Source organism: Moschus berezovskii, chromosome 25 (assembly GCF_049115385.1).
Source record: "Moschus berezovskii isolate FMDL1 chromosome 25, NW_MosBer_1.0, whole genome shotgun sequence".
Classification (NCBI taxonomy): Eukaryota; Metazoa; Chordata; class Mammalia; order Artiodactyla; family Moschidae; genus Moschus; species Moschus berezovskii.
The window spans coordinates 13,144,974-13,157,175 of NC_142484.1; the positions used below are offsets into that span (position 1 = coordinate 13,144,974).

Here is a 12,202-nt window from a genome sequence, read left to right on the forward strand (position 1 = left end):
TTATGTGGAATGCCTTGGTATGGTTTCCTTTCTTTTTTGTTCCCTTGTTTAACGTTGTGCTGGGGAGAGTCATGTAGCTCATGTTGCTTGGTGTGCTGTGGTTATTTCTCCTTCTGTTTTATAGCTGTGTCATGTTCAGTTTTATAAGTGTACCACAACTTATCCAGGAGTGTGATCCCACCTCTACTAAGTTCTTCAAGAGTTTCTTATCCCTTTGCTTTTCCATGCTTCCCTGGTGGATCAGCTTGTAAAGAATCTGCCCACAATGCGGGAGAACTCGGATCGATCCCTGGGTTGGGAAGATCCTCTGGAGAAGGGAAAGGCTACCCGTTCCAGTATTCTGACCTGGAGAATTCCATGGACTGTATAGTCCATGGGGTCACAAAGAGTTAGACTTGACTGAGCGACTTTCACTTTCACAACCACTTTCACTTGCTTTCCCATACACATTGTAGAATCAGCCTGGAAGTTTCCACCAAAGTCCTGTGGGAAACGTATTGGCATTTCATTGTACCTGTGGGTCAGTTTGTGAAAAATGGACGTCTTATTTAATATTAAGTCTTCTAATCTGTGAATATGTTCTATCTCTGAGTTTTATTTATCTATGTATCTTTAACATTTTTATAGAAATATAGTTGTGTGTTGTGTCCAGCACAGTGATTCAGCCGCACATACATGTATAAATATGTGTATTCCTTTTTTACATTCTCTTCCATCATATCCTGTTATAAGCTATTAAATATAGGTCCCTGTGCTACACAGTAGGTCCTTGTTGGTTATCTATTTTATATATAGCAGTACCCCTGAGTTTTAAATGAAAGTTCAAAAACTGTCTTATGGGTAGAGGTCTTTCAATAGATTTACTGTTAGATATTTGGTGTCTTTTGATGGTATTTTAAAATTATGGTATAATTTTTAAACATTTCATTTTCTGAGTTATAGTTCGATTTTCTTTGTAAATAATTATGTTGTCTATGAATACTGACATTTTTACTTCTTTGCAGTCCTTATATCTTTTTTCCTTTGGTTTTATTGAGATATAATTGGCATATGCTGCTAAGTCACTTCAGTCGTGTCCGACTCTGTGTGACCCCATAGACGGAAGCCCACCAGGCTCCCCCCGTCCCTGGGATTCTCCAGGCAAGAACACTGGAGTGGGTTGCCATTTCCTTCTCCAATGTGTGAAAGTGAAAAGTGAAAGTGAAGTCGCTCAGTCATGTCTGACTTGTAGCGACCCCGTGGACTGCAGCCTACCAGGCTCCTCCATCCATGGGATTTTCTAGGCAGGAGTACTGGAGTGGCTTGCCATTGCCTTCTCCGAATTGGCATATAGCAGTGTATTGTAACTTTAAGGTGTACAGCATAATGATTTCCCTTACATGCCTCATGAAATGGTTGCCACAGTAAGTTTAGTGAACATCCATCATCTCCAAAATGAAAAAAAAAAAAAGAAAAAAAACCTTTTTTTGGTGATGAGATCTCTTAAGATTTGCTCTCTTAACTGCTTTTGTGTATAACACACAGCAGTGTTAATTTTATTTATCATACTATTCATTACACTCCTAGGACTTACTTATTTTGTTGGTGGAAGTTTGTATGTTTTGACCACCTTCATCCATTCCCCCTTCCCCCCACCCACCACCTCTGGTAACCACAAGTATGATCTCTTTTTCTGAGTCTGTGTTGTTTTTTTTTAATTAGAATATAATTACTTGACAAAGTTATATTAGTTTCTGCTATACAACAACACAAATCAGCTCTCTGTATAAATATATCCCTCCCTCTTGAGCGTCCCTCCATCCCCGAATCTGACCCCTCTAGGTCATCACGGAGCACCAACTCAGCTCCCTGTGCTCAGCTTGGGAACCTAGGAGGGTCCCACTAGCTATCTGTTTCACCCACAGTGATGTATTTATGCCAGTGCTGCTCTCTCAGTTCTTCCCACACTCTCCTTACCCGCTGTGTCCACAAGTCCATTCTGTACATCTGCCTCTCTATTCCTGCCCTGCAAATAGGTTCATCAGTAGCACTTTTCTAGATTCCACATATATGCATTAATATGTGATATTTGTTTTTCTGTTTCTGACTTTCTTCACTCCGTATGGGAGGCTCTAGGTTCATCCACATCACTACAGCTGATTCAATTTCATTCCTTTTTATGGTTGAGTAATATTCCATTGTATACACGTACCACAGCTGCTTTACCCATTCATCTGTTGATGGACGTCTAGGTTGCTTCCATGTCCTGGCTATTGTAAATAGTGCTGCAATAAAAAAAAATACATATGTCTTTTTGAGTTGTGGTTTTCTGAGTATATGCCCAGGACTGGGATTGCTGGGTCGTATGGTAGCACTGTGTTTAGTTTGTTTGTTTTTGAAGTATAATTGACCTACAACACTGGGTTAGTTCCTATTACACAACATAGTGATTTTTTCTATATATTTCATATATTCCATGATGTCTAGTTATAACATGTCACCATACAAAGATACTATGTACTGACTGTATTCCCCACACTGCAGGTTTCATACTCATGACTCATTTATTTTGTAGCTAGGAGTCTATACCTTTTAATTTGCCACGCCTATTTCTTCCCGTCCCCACCCTCTGCTACTCTAGTAACCATCTGTTTGTTCTCTGTTTCTATTTTGTTATGTTTGCTCACTTCCATCTTTCATTTTTATTTCTTCCTTTGTTCCCTTTTGCTCTGCTGGCTAGGATCTCCAATCCATTAGTGAATGGAGTTGGTGCTGGTAGATGTGTAGGTTTCTCATTTTCCTTCCTGATTGCAGAGGGAAAACTTTCACTACTTCACTATGAAGAATGATGTTTAGTGCAGGGATTTTTTTCCCCCCCTTCAGCTGTACCACATGGCACGTGGGATCTTAGTTCCCCAACCAGGAATTGAACCCTCACCCCCTTCAGTGGCAGCATGGAATCTTAACTGCTGGACCACCAGGGAAGTCCTCTCTTGCAGGCAGGATTTTTGTATAAAGAACACATCAATGAAGAAAGCTCCCTTTATGGTTTTTAATGAATGTTTATTATTGATTGATATTGATTGTTATTCATGGATGTTGATTCAGATGCTTTTTTTTAATCTGTTGAGAAATTTCTCTTCCTTGTTAACAGTTAGATTATATTAATTGATATTTAAAAGTTAAGTCACAGACTTCCCTAGTGGATCAGTCAGTAAAGAATCCACCTAAGTATCTACCTGCAATGTAGGAGACTCCAGTTCGATCCCTGGGTCAGAAAAATTCCCTGGAGAAGGAAATTGCAACCCACTCCAGTATTCTTGCCTGGAGAATCCCGTGGACAGAGAAACCTGGCTGGCTACAGTCCACTGGGGTCTCAAGACTCAGACACAACTTAGTGACTAAACCACCACCAAAAGTTAAGCCAGCTTTTTATTCTATAATAAACTCCTTTTCTTGTATGTCTGGACTTGGTTTGCTGATATTTTGTTTGGGGTTTTATGTTTTTATTCACTAGTTCATTGTATTTTTAACCACTTTATTAGATTTTTTTTTTCTTTTACAGTAGCTTTCATCTTGATGATATTTTTTTCTTTTAATAACATCCTGGAAAGCTGTCTCATCATTTTTGTTGGCTTTACAGTGTTCTGTTATGGGGATTTACTCATTCATGTTCTTCAACTATTGTTTGTAGCAGTTCAGTCGCTCAATTGTGTCTTTCTCTTTGTGACCCCATGGACTGAAGCACGCCAGGCTTCCCTGTCCTTCACCAACTCCCGGAGCTTGCTCAAGCTCATGTCCATTGAGTTGGTGATGCCATCTAACCATCTCATCCTCTGTCGTTCCCTTCTTCTCCTGCCTTCAATATTTTCCAGTATCAGTCTTTTCCAATGAGTCAGTTCTTTGCATCAGGTAGCCAAAGTTTTGGAGTTTCAGCTTTAGCATCAGTCCTTCCAATGAACATTCAGGACTGATTTCCTTTAGGATGGACTGGTTGGATCTCCTTGCAGTCCAAGGGACTCTCAAGAGTCTTCTCCAACACTGCAGTTCAAAAGCATCAATTCTTAGGTGCTCAGCTTTCTTTACAGTCCAAGTCTCACATCCATACATGACTACTGGAAAAACCGAAGCTTTGGCTAGATGGACCTTTGTTGGCAAAGTAATGTCTCTGCTTTTTAATATGCTGTCTAGATTGGTCATAGCTTTTCTTCCAAGGAGCAAGCATCTTTTAATTTCATGGCTGCAGTTACCATCTGCAGTGATTTTGGAGCCCAAGAAAATAAAGTCTGTCAGTTTCCATTGTTTCCCCATCTATTTGCCGTGAAGTGATGGGACCAGATGCCATGATCTTCGTTTTTTGAATGTTGAGTTTTAAGCCAGCTTTTCCACTCTCCTCTTTCACTTTCATCAAGAGGCTCTTTACTTTCTCTTCACTTTCTGCCATAAGGGTGGTGTCATCTGCATATTTGAGGTTATTGATATTTCTCCTGGCAATCTTGATTCCAGCTTGTGCTTCATCCAGCCCGGCATTTCTCTTGATGTATTCTGCATATAAGTTAAAAAGCAGAGTGACAGTATACAGCCTTGACATACTCCTTTCCAAATTTGGAGCCAGTCTGTCATTCCATGTCCAGTTCTAACTGTTGCTTCTTGACCTGCATACAAACTTCTCAGGAGGCAGGTCAGGTGGTCTGGTATTCCCACCTCTTGAAGAATTTTCCAGTTTGTTGTGATCTACACAGTCAAAGGCTTTGGCGTAATCAATAAAGCAGAAGTAGATGTTTTTCTGGAACTCTTGTTTTTTTCTGGGATCCAACGAGTATTGGCAATTGAATCTGTGGTTCCTCTGCCTTTTCTAAACCCAGCTTGAACATCTGGAAGTTCATGATTCACGTACTGTTGAAGCCTGACTTGGAGAATTTTGAGCATTTAATAGTGTATGAGATGAGTGCAATTGTGTGGTAGTTTGAACATTCCCTTCAATTGCCCTTGCATTGCCCTTCTTTGGGATTGGAATGAAAACTGACCTTGTCCAGTCCTGTGGCCACTGCTGAGTTTTCCAAATTTGCTGGCATATTGAATGTAGCACTTTCACAGCATCATCATTTTAGGATTTGAGATAGCTCAACTGGAATTCCATCACCTCCACCGACTTTGTTCATAATGATGCTTCCTAAGGCCTACTTGACTTCACATTCCAGGATATCTGGCTTTAGGTGAGTGATCACAGCATCACAGTTATCTGGGTCATGAAGATCTTTTTTGTATAGTTCCTCTGTGTTTTCTTGCCACCTTTTCTTAATATCTTCTGCTTCTGTTAGGTACACACCATTTCAGTCTTTTATTGTGCCCATCTTTGCATGAAATGTTCCCTTGTATCTCTGATTTTCTTGAAGTGATCTCTAGTCTTTCCTATTCTATTGTTTTCCTCTATTTCTTTGCACTGATCACTGAGGAAGTCTTTCTTCTCTCTTCTTGCTGTTCTTTGGAACTCTGCATTCAAATGGGTATATCTTTCCTTTTCTTCTTTGCTTTTAGCTTCTCTTCTTTTCACAGCTATTTGTAAGTCCACCTCAGACAACCATTTTGCCTTTTTTGCATTTCTTTTACTTGGGGATGGTCTTGATCACTGCCTCCTGTACAGTGTTATGAACCTCTGTCCATAGTTCTTCAGACACTCTATCAGATCTAATCCCTTGAATCTATTTGTCACTTCTACTGTATAATTGTAAGGGATTTAATTTAGGTCATATCTGAATGGTCTAATGGTTTTCTCTACTTTCTTTGATTTAAGTCTGAATTTTACAATAAGGAGTTATTGCAAATCTGAGCCACAGTCAGTCCCTGGTCTTGTTTTTGCTGACTGTATGGAGCTTCTCCACCTTCGGCTGTAAAGACTATAATCAGTCTGATTTTGGTGTTGACCATTGGTGATGTCCATGTGTAGAGTCTTCTGTTGTGTTTTTGGAAGAGGGTGTTTGCTGTGACCAGTGTATTCTCTTGGAAAACTCTGTTAGCTTTTGCCCTGTTTCATTTTGTACTCCAAGGTCAAATTTGCCTGTTACTCCAGTTATCTCTTGACTTCCTACTTTTGTATTCCATTCCCCTATGGAATGCAAGATGAAAAGGACATCTTTTTTGGGTGTTAATTCTACAAGGTCTTGTACGTCATCATAGAACGATACAACTTCAGCTTCTTCAGCATTACTGATTGGGGCTTAGACTTGGATTACTGTGATATTGAATGGTTTGACTTGGACATGAACAGAGATCTTCTGTCATTTTTGAGATTGCATCAAAGTACTGCATTTTGGACTCTTGTTGCCTATGAGAGCTACTCCTTTTCTGCTAAGGGGTTCTTGCCCACAGTAGTAGATATAATGGTCATCTGAATTAAATTCGCCCATTCCAGTCCATTTTAGTTCACTGATTCCTAAAATGTCGATTGTTTGTGTATGTAGGTTCTTTCTTTCTCCCTTCCTTTCCTTCTTTTTTTGCTAGTATGCAGAACGCTCTCATAGATGTCATATCAGATTATTTCCTGAGAGTAAATTCTCCAAAGAGAAATGATAGAGACTAAAGATATTCACATTTTAAATTATTTAAGAACTGAGATTTTTGTGAAAGTGAAGAAAGATACAAATATAAAAATCTCACAAGTTAAATGAAAAGTTTGAATCCTAAATTTGAATTCGAATATCAGTATAAACTCAGGATTTTTTTTTTTCTCTTAAAAAATAGGTTTTCTAATTTTGTCCACTGAGAAGGTTTGGATGTAGTCGTCAGTCCAGTAGCAATGATTCTATGTGGCTCTAAATAGAGCTTCCCAATAAGAGGAATCAGGGCTACTTAGAAAAATGGCAACCCACTCCAGTATTCTTGCCTGGAGAATCCCAGGGACGGGGGAGCCTGGTGGGCTGCCACGTATGGGGTTGCATAGAGTCGGACACGACTGAAGTGACTTAGCAGCAAAACCCACGAGTTCATACTGATAGGGAAAGAAATACTCTTTGGTCACTTTCTTAGGATGCTAGGAAACCACAGTGTTATTGGGAAAACTGGTAAGAGATGGGCACGAATCCAGCCTTTCCCCTGGAATATCCTTGCTTGATGAGGGAAATTTCATTAAGGAAGCATCCAGCTAATAAGTGAAAGGGGATGACTGGCTTAGAGCATCACCATTTCTCATCTCCTGTCATCAGGAAAAAGCTGAGGAGGCACTTTGTAGTGAATGGACCAGCTCACCCCCCTGAACACTGTTGACATCACTACAAACAGAGAGCATTCATTATAGGGTTCCTGGTCTTGTGTGCCTCCTCTCGTGTTTTACTTCATTGGAGGTATTCCTCTTCCTCCCCCCAAATGAAATCTGAATCTGATCGAGTCTCTAGGCTTCACTGCCAGTGAATAGGAGGCGCAGTCAACAAAGCGGAACAAGCTAAAAGGCCACGAGGATGCAGTCGGCACAGTCTGCACTGTGAGGAGCAGGCAGATCGCAGAGAAAAAGAAGAGAAAGAGAGCTGACTGGTCAAAGGAGACTTCAGAGACGCATCGGTCAAGTGCAGTAGGCAGACCTCGTCTGGCTTCTGACATTAACAATCCTACTGTAAAAAAGAAAAAGATGTGAGACAGTCGGGGGAACTCCTAACAATAACCGCAGAGTTGATGATATTAAGGAGTGATTTCTTTTTTTTTAGGTATGATAATAAAATATAAAAGTCCTTTTTAAAAAAAGAGTTATCTGCTGAACTACTTAGAGATGAAAGTATATAGTGTTTGAAGTTTGCTTCAAAACAATCCAGCGAGGGGGAAAGTGGGTGGGTGAACAGTTGAAGAGAGGTGAGGCATAAGTTGATAATTTTTGAAGCTGAGTGACCGGTGGATAACATCTATTACACTGTTCTCTCTGTTTGAGATAAGTTTGAAATTTATAAGTATAAATGGGAAAGTTATTTTGATAGGATTTTCAAATTGCGTCTCCGATACTGAAAAAGTTTACATTCCCAGCAACAATATATGAGCTCTTCCAGTTCCATACTGGGTATTTGCATTCTTTTAAAATTGTGCCAATCTGATAAGCAAAGTGGCGTTTTGTTGTTTTAGGTTTAAGGTATCGTTTTAATTAGAGGTTTTGTTGCCATTTGCACCTCAAAGGGCCCTTCATCTTCTCCCATCTCCTGAAACAACCTGTCAGTTCCATGTTTTGCACGAAAGAAAAGTTGTGCTCAGACAGCTCTGTGAACCCAGCATTGCAGACACTGTCACCACTGCCTTCGCCCCTGTCTTTACTGCAGTTTCCTTTCAACCGGCACGATTTTTATTTCTGGCTGTAACACCTCAGTGATCATCAGTTTATTCTGTGACCTGGATAAATTCTGGATAGAAAGCTGGACTGAGGATTTAACATAGATGATAGGTGCTTGTATTTTTCTCTCTTTTATCCTTGGCAAAAAGGTTCTTGTTTTCAGTTGTCTTTAGCGGTAGCGACATCCACGTGAAGCCTTGTTCACAGATGCATTCCCCCATCCGTAAGGAAGGCACGGAGCTCCCAGACCTAGAAGCGCAGTCTCTGCTTTGTTTCTGAGCAAGGACATGTGTGATGCCCCACACACTGTGAGGAAAATCTGCTGCCCTCATGATTGGCCTCAGCAGGAACCCAGAGCATTCTGTTGTGTTTGCTGCCGTCCAGTGTCGTTTCATAGTTCCGTCTCAGATAAATTGTGTCCTGCAATGCGTGATGTCGTTTCAGAAATAATTACCGAGAGTGATGCCAAGTGGGAAGGAGAAAGTATACCATGACTTTAACAAATTCCTTTTCCTCTCCCACATGTTATGGTGTGTGACAACATGCAGGGGCGTACACTATCTTTGTTCCTGTTCTTTCCCTCCAAGTGGAGTTGACACCCACGGCTCCCCGCCTTGCTGCCTGGCTGTTGCCTCAGGAGCAGGTGTGTTAGCTTGTTGCTCGGCCCACGAGGTGTGTGTGCTGTTTACCTCCTCCTCCAACAGACCCCATGATGCAGGGGCCATTGTGAGGCAGTGGGAAAGTCAGGCCAAATCAGAGTGTGGATTTCATCTCTGCCTCTCAGGAGCTGGTGGTAAAATGATTTGGCCTCAAAGGAGCTTAAATGTATGCCTGGCACTCAGTGAATGGCAGCTGAATTAGAGTGATTAATTAAATCTGTAACACATGCCTCCTGTGTGTTAAGGTCCAGGCTGTCTGATATACACAATTCTTACCTACAGGTGATGATCAGCCACGCTTTTCAACAGTAACTCTCGTGATTCTGGCGTGCGTTCCACCTGTGTTAGTATCAGTTCTCTTTCAGTGGTCCCCCACCTTTTTGGCACCAGGGACCTGTTTCTTAGAAGACAGTTTTTCCATAGACCCAGAGGGGGGATGGTTTCAGGGTGATTCAAGCACATTCCATTTGCTGTGCACTTTATTTCTCTTATTATCGCATCAGCTCCACCTCAGCTCATCAGGCATTAGATCCTAGAGGATGGGAATCCCTGCTCTAGATATTGCTGAAGCCTTCCAGCCTTTTCCTTGCCACAGCCTTTGAGGAGAGTTGCAGCCTGGGGATGAAGAGGCTGTCGGTCTGTTTTAATGTCAGCTTTTCAGCAGTGGCGAGAAGCCAGCAGTAACTTGCCTGACCACAGTCTTTCTAGCAGCATCAGTTGGGAAAACATAACATCACAGCTTCACAGGAGTAACTCTCAATTGCTGATTTTATTCTTTCAGGTCAGCTCTGCAAAGAGATGAAGAATTTATGAGGAGTGGAGGTGAATGTATGCTTTGGTTTGCTCAGTGTGTGATAACATTCATCCCTAACACTGGCATAGAATTTAAGTGGCTCAAAGCTAAGGGTGATACCAGAGCTGCACTCTGAGATAGCAAGGGGGAGCCGAGCAAGTGCGGACCCGGAGGGGTGGCAGATGGAGTTTCATGGCCAGAAGTCCCTGCTCTTTTTTCCTTCTTGAGACCTCACCCCAGTGGGCATTTTCTTGTTTTTATTGAAGTTGAAGCAGGAGCATGTCCCAGAATCGTGTCCTCCTGTCAACACTTGTACAAGGCCCTGAGCTGCAGGTGGAATGTCACAAATGAATCTGGGCTCCTGGGCCGAGTGAATGCACAGTTCAAACATGCAAGTGCTGTTTGAGGCAGCTGATCTTATCTGCCTTCTTCAGCCTGAGGGTTTCTCATGTTGGGCAGTGACCTTTAATTGCCAGAGCAGGTCAGATTCTGTAAACGCCCACAATACTGTTTCTTCACGGGGTTTAAGAAGTTCTTAGATGTAGATGCGCAACTGAAAACGTACTTTTCTGTGACGATCGGCAGAGTCCCTTTAGATGCCTAGACGGATTGACATCCTTTCCAAAGGGCCAACTGCCTGTCCGCATCCTGACCTCTCCTGGCAACCTGCTGCATGCCCCGAAGCCTGTTAGGGGAAACACATGCTGTCGCTTCGGTCCTTAAAGGACTTATGATAATAATAATCTATTATTAATAGTAAACGCTTACTAAATGCTGGACACTACTACTGGCCTCATGCACACATCATTCCATCTAATTCTCACAACAGCTTATGAGGTATGTATTACCATGTCCTTTTTACAGATAAAGAAACACAGGTTCAGAGAAGTTTGTTCACTTGCTGAGTAGTGGAGCCAGGAGTTTAATCCATATCTGTCTGACTCCAAAGCCTGTGGTCTCCGTCCCTGAGGTGCAGTTGGAGCAGCAAGCTGGACTCATGTGAAAATGCACTCAAATGGGCAATGGAGACCAAGATGGGGGGGCAGCCAAGGTGTGAGATGTGAGAACCAAGGTTCTGAAAGATCTTGCCTGGCTGGAAGAATGGAAGAGGCAATACAATGAGATTTCCTAGGGATAAATTGCCATTTAAGTAAAAATCTGCTGTTTAAGTCCTGAGCAGGAGATAGGGGTTCCATATACTCTGTGAGGGGACAGCTAGGCCCAGGGGTCTCAGGAACCTGCAGAGTCCTGATGGAGCAGCACTAGGAAGTGGCTGTCTCTGATGAGTGCAGGTGCAGGCTGGTGGGGATCCACTGAAGGCTGAGACCCTGAGGGATCTGGACGATTCGTCTCATGAGAAATGAGTCCATGACCTAGGGGTTTTGGTTTTGAACTACTGGAGGAGCTGTCTTCACCTGGCAGAGGGGTGGTCTAACTTACTGGAGGGGCAGACTTACTTGGTCTAACTTGAGAGGAAATTCGGGGGCTCTCGACCCCCCAGGAACATTCCTGAGCTATTTCGGAACCATATGGGCTGCCTGGTGGGCTGGACGGTGTTGTCAGGTGGGCTTCTGTGACTGCAAATGTATAGGAGAGAGAGCAGAGATGGTTCCCGGAGAGGTGGAAGAGGACAGGGATTAGGAGATTGCCTAAAGGGAAGAGCAAGCATTCTAGGGGAGGAAAGATACAGACTAGGGAAGCAGCTTGAGTATGACTGATGGCGCTAACGGGACAGGAGAAACACCCTTGCATAAGAGGGCCTGGGTGGTGCATAACCCCAGGTGAGGACTCTCAAGGCACCATTATTTTCTTCCAGCATATTTGGTAAAGTGGCATTAATCTAATCTATGACATAAACCATGTCTTATTTGCAAATGATAATTTCAGCATATTTCAGCATGATGAACCAGCTAGGCATCTCCTTCCTTCTTAAGGTCAAGGTCAAACCCTGACCTCTCTGGAGTATGTGAAAGTGCACCCATACCCATTGAATTTTGCCACCTGCATCTTACACCATGTGTAAAGTTCTAAAGCCACGTGGTTGCAGGCCGGTCAGGCCTTTACCTGCACTAGGGTGTGGCCACCTGCAGAGGCAGGAGGGCCCCCACCCAGAACCAAGATCAGATGTTGCAGCTGATGGTACCATACATGCTCTGGGAGGGTGTGGAAGGGTTTGTTACTTTCATATTTGAAGTCTCTGGGGAGGCAGGGCAGGCCTCTCAAGCAAGTTTGGAAAGACTGAGAGAGTGAGGAGGTGGGACTTGAAGTGAAGGGCAGGGTCAGTATGAGGGTCCCCAGCCCTCTGGCGGGGGCTTGTGAGGTTTGAAACTCTTGCTGACATGAAAGGAGTCCAGATGTGGGACAGAAACAGCAAAAATGAAAACAGATTCCTCATTACTGTCCATAGATAGGCCTTTCTGCACGGCCTCGGAGGGAGCTGGTGAGAAGAGTGTGTGCGTGTGTGTT

The 12,202-nt window shown here is 42.7% G+C and overlaps 1 protein-coding gene across 4 annotated transcripts in view; it reads left to right on the forward strand.

The window, feature by feature from the left end:
* The window catches only part of PRDM10 (PR/SET domain 10), a 97,970-nt gene that overhangs the window by 41,407 nt on the left and 44,361 nt on the right, over nucleotides 1-12,202 (forward strand). The gene's annotated exons all lie outside the window — the stretch shown is intronic.